Genomic DNA, 8,213 nt, shown 5'->3' on the forward strand with positions numbered 1-8,213 from the left:
GAAGTCAGAAAAAATCTAAAATTGAAGAAATGTCCTCATTGTTATTACCGACTACTTCATACCGTACTGACTGGAGCACTATCAAAATGTAAACAACTTGAAAACTATAAAAACAATAACATTCTGTTTGAACAACCTGGTACGAGTACAACTTCACCATATTCTCCCGTTACAGTTCCTTACTTGGCCCTTAGCCGTCAAACTGTTTATTACAGTGTTTGCAGTTTGTTAGTGCAATTAAACAGCACTACTGTGGAGTACTGTAGTTCAAGTAATAAACACTACTAGAGGCTAATGTTTTATCACCTCACCATACCAGGAGTTTGGAATCAAGCAACTCTTGGGAACCTGTTACACAAGTATGGTAGTAGTCAAGGAAATTAAACAATAATTTTGTACTCCTGGAATATAAAAAATATATAAAAGATGCTCTTGTAGAGGTTGCTCGATGCTTAAACAAATCCCGAAAGCCTACACACAAACAGCTGTTCTGTAAAAGTACAAGACGGGTGAAGGCATGGTTTAGAACCCAAGTTTCACTATTCATATCAAGTAATTGGTAATATAGCCGTTGTTTGTACATACACATAGTACAAGAGGAAAATCAAACAATGAGAAGTTGTGCATTGCATGTGTGAGGTGTGTTGGTTTGATAGAACATACCTTTGAAATATTTGTTACTTGAGATCATTAGACAACTGAAGACTTGGAAAGAGGTTCTGGGAAGCAGGTATGGAGATATTTGTGAGACCTAAGTCACATAGATTCAAGGTCTCCAGTCTGAAAATCATAAATAAATTTTTAACTTGTCTATTTCAACAACCTCATCTACATTTTTTGGTTATAAAAAGTATATAATGAATTGATTGCAATGTATTTAATTTGTTACGGACATTGCAAAATAAATTGTTACTAAAACTATTCCAAATAATCTAATTCTGAAATCAATAGATACATTTTTCCTAACACAGAAATTAATTCCTCCAGCAAAACTAGTTTTGATAGAGGTCAAAATGGGAGTTAAAAATATGAAACGATAATATTTTATCAAATTATATTTTTTTTTAGCCTCGATTCACTTACTATTATTTATATTACACAATTATGCCATAATAAAAATAAATTGTACATAAAAATAAACCATCAGACAATTACAAAAGGAAACTGAAAAGTTATCACTTTAGGGGGCCTGTATATGGTTATCTGATGCTGATTTAACATGTATTTATGTAAAAATCTAAGAAAAACATATACCTGACACTTTTTATTTCATGTTTTTATTAACCCTTTTGATACTCACCCATTTCGGCCTTCAAGCAAATTAGCACGACTTACCAATATATTTCTTTTCTAGGGAAAAATTTCTGTACCAGTTTCAAGAAAAAACCAGATTGTGTGTTTTTTATACAATGCAAAAATTTATTCTTTAGGCTCCAGGATACATGTCACTAACCTACTGATTCTGTTGACTAGTTGGATCATTGAGAGTATACCCTGGAAAGTTATGATTGAAAGAGTTTAAAATAATTCTGTTATTTGTACACATATTCTTACAGATATATGTCATGTTTAACATTTACAGCAAACCATTACAGTAAGAAAATACTTGTATGTTAGAGTTACAACAAACCCCATCAAGGGGTTTTAAAATATAGAAACAAATCACACTTTAGTAAATTAAATTTGACTCACTTTTTTATAAGCGTACCCAATTTATTTATTTCCTCCCACTGAGCTATTGAGTTTTTCCCTTCCAAATCCAACTCTATCAAGTTTTCTAGTGCATACATTGGCAAGCTGATGTTTGTTATTTTGTTAAATGGCACCTGAAACATTAAAAATGATAAAGTCGTCAGGAAACAGTACATACAGTAGGTGATAGGCTACATCATTTGTCATTTCATTATAACTAGTTTCGTATAACTAGTTTAAAATTCAATATCATTAAAATAATTTAGGTACACCTCTTCAACTGATTAAAAGGCTTTCGTTTTCAGCCACTTAACCAAAAATTTCTTAAAGTTCTTTGTGCACACTGTTTTGACACTATGAGGCAACTTATTGAAAAGATTTGTACCAATGTAGACAAAGTTATGTTGGGACTTGATTAACCTAGTGTGTCTCACTTCGATTAGATTTTGCAGACCTGATATTGTGAAAATGTACAGAATTTCTTAATCTAACCAAGGTCAGATTTTCTTTGTCACACGAGAAGATACGTACGAGAAATCTTTGACAGAAGCACAAGGGGGAGAATCAGGATAGCGAGATCATAAGTGACTTATATTATGTGCATCTAAGACATCAAGACAGGATGGCGGTGTGGTATAAAGGTGCAACTCTAGGATGCGATAAATTGGCCCTTGGTCGTATGTTTGATTCCCCACACCTGACATTAGGGGTTTTTGCGGTCTGGTGTACACTTTACGAGAGTCACAAGTGTATGGTAGAGCAGGCTGGATTGGATGGAATTTGAAAGGATCAGTGTACTCCTGTTTAAATGTACTGGACCCAAAACACCTGTTTTATAATAGCTTTTAAGAGTTAAAAACCATTTCAACTAACACCAAACCAAGAAATCCTGTGCTTAAACTGGTGCATCAAAAGTTGAACATGAATAAGTATTAATCTAGCTTATTGAACATTGGTATTACTGTTTAAACTACAACGGTGAAAAGAAGTAATCAGCTATTTGTAATACTTAGCCTAAACAATTTTATTAGTACCTAGCACACAACTAATATAAAGAATAATCAGAAGGAGCAAATTATACCAACTTGAAGTCTTTCTAGTTGAGGCCACATTTTGGAACATTCGCAGATCTGATCCCAAAGTGTAATTCATGTGCCCGGAGACTAAGTGCGTCATTTGGTTGAAAGCACTCGTCAAGTTCTCTGGGTTGTCTGGGATTTCTAATCTGTTGTCACTGAAAACAGTAAAACAATTACTACATGAGGTATGGGCTTTTACAAGTGACAGCAGTATAACGAGTTTAATTCACAGAGATATGCAATGGGTGCACATTCATTTTTTTGCTTCATTAGTTTTTTAAGCCCCCCTCCCTACAAAAAAACAGTACAACACAGTATATTTTTCTGAAAAACACAGATTTCGTTTAACAATATATAAAACTGTTAACAATTTTAGGAATATACAAAAAAATCAATGTTTTCACTAATACTAATAAATCATCTTAATTTTTAGTATATTTTAGATCAATAGAAGTTTTTTTAAATACTTGATTAGGTTTTTTTATAACTTTGAATCAATATATTAATGAGTAAAGGCTTCATAAAATTTACAGAAGAAAAAACATTTTGTATTTATTTATAAATCTCCATCCCCCAAGGCAAAAATACATTAAGCACAAATTACCACATTGACTGAAGAGTAGAATTATCCCCAGGGATCCAAAGAGGGTTTATAAAAAATTCAATTTATTTTTATCCATATGAACATTGATTTAGAAATGTTAATTTCTATTATCAGTTTTAACTACATTAGATAACATGAATCAATTGTTTAACAAACATTTTCAATCATTCTTTAAAGGGAAAAAATAAATGAAAATAATTGATTAACTTACTTTATTCAAGATTAGCTGTTTTTTTTTTGAACATTCCCATTATTGCAATATATTAGATTATAGTTTTCTGTAAAAGGATTTGCTTGCTTTGTTATACAGCAATAAATTGGATGGTTAACAACAGTTTGCAATAATTCTTCACTAAGTAAAGTAGTTCAAAAATATTGATTAGATTTTGGGCGGCTACCACTTTTATTTTGTTGTCGTCTGAAAAATTCAGAAAGGTTTAGTTACTGTTTTAGTGTTTTTATCTTATCTCAGTTCTGGTTTATTAGAGTCTTCTACATCTGCATGAGGTTGAGCTATCTTTCTTGCCTTCTTCGCCTAGGGCGAACCTGAGCTAAAACAATTATTAGACAGAGTAATATTACCAAAGTGGACTAATCTGCTCCCTCAATGTCCTGGCACGGTGTAACCGTACCTAGCCTCCTTACAAGGTCCACTTAACTCTGAAATTAATGATCAAGCCTTTAGTATACTTCAAATTCAGTAAAATATCAGTAATTGCCGAGATTCAAATTTTTGTAATAGCTAATTATTTACCCCAAAAAAACTTACTTAATGATATCAGCACAAAAGATCATGATTACAATACAAGACAGAGAGACAGACTTACGTATCCAATCCATAGAACTAAATTATTTTATATGGGTTTTAGTTAAGGGACTAAAATTTTACAATAAAATTTCCAATATCGCTATCCTCTTTGCCTCTACAAAGCTTCTCTATAAAATTAAAAAATATCTTAATAGAAAAAGAATATTATTCAAAAATGATTTTCTAATTGATGCAACCTTCATTGAATAAATTACTCTCCAACCATTTCAAAACTGTTTAATGTATGTATATATACATGTACTGTAAACTATATGTTTATAAAGAACATAATGGCTGTAAACTATAACATCATGGCAGATCATAACAAAAAAAACACAATTTTTTAGAGAACAACACACAGGAAAAAAGCAAAACTGAAACATCCCGCAGAACCAAAAACCTTTACAAGAATCTTCATAAACTCCCCAACTGAAACTAAAAGTATAAACCCTCTAAAAAAAGCTAAAAATACTCCACCAAAATATTGGGGACTCATTAATGAAACAAGACAAACCAGCTTGACCACTTACTTCACACCTCACAAAACCTCATATTGTAGTCTGTGACAGGAGCATGAGTCTAAAAGATTACCAACTTCTTACATACCAAACTAAGGAGATTACATATTAAATTGCGGGGGTTTTCCAGAAAGTTTTCGAGAAAAGGAGGAGTGGCCGTATACGCTCATGAATCACATTGGAATGTAGTAGAAAGTAAAGACACAACCTCTGAAGAACTGATTTTGTGAACAATATATGCAGTCAATATTAAGTGAAGCAGAAAAACTGTATAGCTTCTTGGCGTCTACAGACCTCCAAGTTCGAACCTTGAAGATGCCCTGAATATAATTCTACAAGTACCTTAGACAAAAATACCTTACATGGAAATGAGCCCTACCATTCATCATGGGAGACATAAATATAGACATGCTGAACAAAAACCAAAACAGAAAACAAACTAGAAAATCAGTATGTGAGCAGTTCCTTAACATCGAAAGACATAGAGCTACCGCATAACAACTACCGGCCAACTAGAGTCACCTCAACATCAGCCCACATCTATTGACATGGTATGCTCAACTTAAACTCTTAAAGACATCAACGTAGATGTCATCACTACAGGACTGTCGGATCCACAAAGCGCAAAATCAGGCACAATCAACGTCCAACCCCAGAACTTGAGACTCCCATCCTCAACAGAACACGTCGACAGTTATAATCAGGAAAATCTCAATCAACTAAAAATTATACTGTCAAACGTAAACCTGGTGTGACGTTTACAACAAAATAGAAGTTGATCAGGCCTATGACAGCTTTAATAATACTTTGATTTTAGCCTTGAATACAGCATGTCCTACCAAAAAAATTAAGGTTCAAAGAAAAAAAGAAAATTTTGGTGTAGTGGATTGATGAGGATATCACAAACACTAAAAACACAACTACTTACACGCACTGGACAGAATGCTACTCCTCAGAGTTTCAGAAGAAATAAAACAGAAACACAGCTGCTATAGGAAAAAGGGAATATGACTTTAAAACTGAAGGAAAAGCGAAAAGAAATCACATTGAACTACATTCAAAACTGTGAAAACAAACAAAGAGCCCTTTGAGGAGTGATACAACTATACGAAAGGTGTAAAAATACAAAAGATTCCATCAACCATTCAACTACTAGTCAAAAAATGAACTGATTGAGGAGCCGCTTGAAATTGCGCAACACTTCAATCAACATTTTTGGTCTCAGTGGCGGAGGAAACTCATACTGCTGGCTGGCCAGAGTACAACAAAGGCCACAACTAAATGAGCTAGAAACTGACTATATTCCCCGGACTTGACATTTCTACCCTGTATCAGTCATCGAAGTAACAAACACCATATCTATCTTTTAAATCCAAAACCGTTCCTCTGGAATTGAGATGAAGTGTCCTCCATACTACTAAAACACTTGTAACTGGAAGAAATTGCACCTCCACTTACATTCATCATAAACCTATCTTTCACCCAAGGAATTTTTTCCCAAAGCATTAAATCTAGTCAAAAGTCTTTCCTAAACTCAAAAAGAATCCCGAGCACCTCAATCGATAACTAACCCGACCACTACCGCCCCATATCCCTCCTCATCAACAATATCCAAAGTAATGAGAAAATTGTCCTTGTCAGGACTCATGAACCATCTGACAGTAAACAACATCAACTCACAAGCCAGCAACAATGGATTCCTCAAAGGCAGATCAACAACTTCTGCCATAATAAATTTCACTGAGCTTGTGCCTGAATGAAATGCGAGGAAAGGAACTGCCATCAGTGCATTTTTCCTGGATTTCAGTAGCGGCGTTCGATTGCTTGGAGCATGATCTTATATTAGAAAAGATGAAGAACATGGGAGATAAGAGGGATTTCTGGTGAAAGTGGAATGTCAAGTTATCTTAAAAGGCAGATCACAAACAGTAGAGATAGCATATACATTACACAATACAATTTATAAAACTAGAATCACCACCACTTTTAATTTGGTGCGACATGAGAGGTGAATGTTCCCCAAGGCTCAGTTCTTGGACCAATGCGTTTTATTCTGTTAACTAATGACCTTCCCCAAAAAAAAAAAAAAAAAAGAATCTTACCAAGATTTCTGCCAAGTCCATGATGTAGGCTGATGACACAGCCTTTGCTGGTGGGCCCGAGAAACAAATACCAGAACTTGAATATCTTCCTTTGTAGCCCTGGACATGGGGCAAAAGCAATACTGTCACCAAACAACTTCTTATATTAAATGACCGCACAAAAACCCAACAACTGAACTTAGGAAGAGCAAGTGCAGTAATACATGGCTTGCCAGATATATTGAATTGAAAAATGAAAGCTAACTACCTAGAATCATCATTGACAACAATCAAACCAACCTGGACTCCACATGTAGAGACCAACTCTGCAGAAAGCTCAGCAGTAGCCTATATGTATTAAAAAGAATAACAACCAAATGAGCAATCTGGACACCAGCAAAAAACTTGCGTATTTCTCACTTCTTTGGAACGCACATCTAAGATACAAGGATTAGTGGTATGGGGAAACTCTTCCATCAGGAATCTCCAACGGGTAACTCAATACTTCAAAAGAACGCTGTGAGAACAGCATGTGGCAGTGACTAGACCCCAAAGGTACTTGCCGCAAGCTTTTTCAAAATCTTTTAAAATCTTGACTGTGATATCTCTTGTTTGTGACTGAAGTGAGCTGCTATGCTGTCTCACAGTACATTACAAGGCTAGGGAGAAATGCACCATTACAACACCCCGGACGCCATGAAACTATGCTCTGCCAATTCATCGTCTTGCTCTGTTAACGAGAGGAAGCCAAGCTATGCAGGACCTAAACTCTTCAATATTCTTCTTCCAGACCATCTGAAAATAAACAGTGGACAGAAATGCTTCAAGAAGAAACTCCAAAGAATGGTTTTCTATCTAGCAGAGACATTTTACTCCCTTGAAGAATTTATAAACAAAACTGAGGAACCCCATTAATACATAGTGCTTAAAATGGTTTATCCTACTGTTTTCTACATTGCTGACTAATCTATCCTAAATTATTACCTTTTACCTACTTGACGCCAATTCTGTAGACTCTATGTACATGAATAAAGAAAAACTGTTCTATTGTCTATTGTATAGTGGAGTTAAGTATATAAAAAAATATAATAGTAAAAAATTATAGTCCCTGTAACCTGTATGATGTTAAGAATTTAAATGTTTTCATGTGGTGCGTAAATGTGTATACATCCTGAGATCACACTGTTCTTGTGTGTGATTAAATGATGATTATTTATCGATGAATTATTAATTATGTATATACATTTTTTTTAGGATAAGGATATTTTAAATTATATTGACAAGACACCTGTTCATTGCAGATCTTATCTACTACAATTATGTAATGTTACGTGACAATACATTTCCGATTTACTATTTTGTAGAATAATCATCCCCAAAATTAAAATACAAGTAATTATCATATCGAGGGTCATGAATGCTAAGAAATGG

The sequence above is a fragment of the Homalodisca vitripennis genome, chromosome 6, assembly GCF_021130785.1.
Source record: "Homalodisca vitripennis isolate AUS2020 chromosome 6, UT_GWSS_2.1, whole genome shotgun sequence".
NCBI classification, from domain to species: domain Eukaryota; kingdom Metazoa; phylum Arthropoda; class Insecta; order Hemiptera; family Cicadellidae; genus Homalodisca; species Homalodisca vitripennis.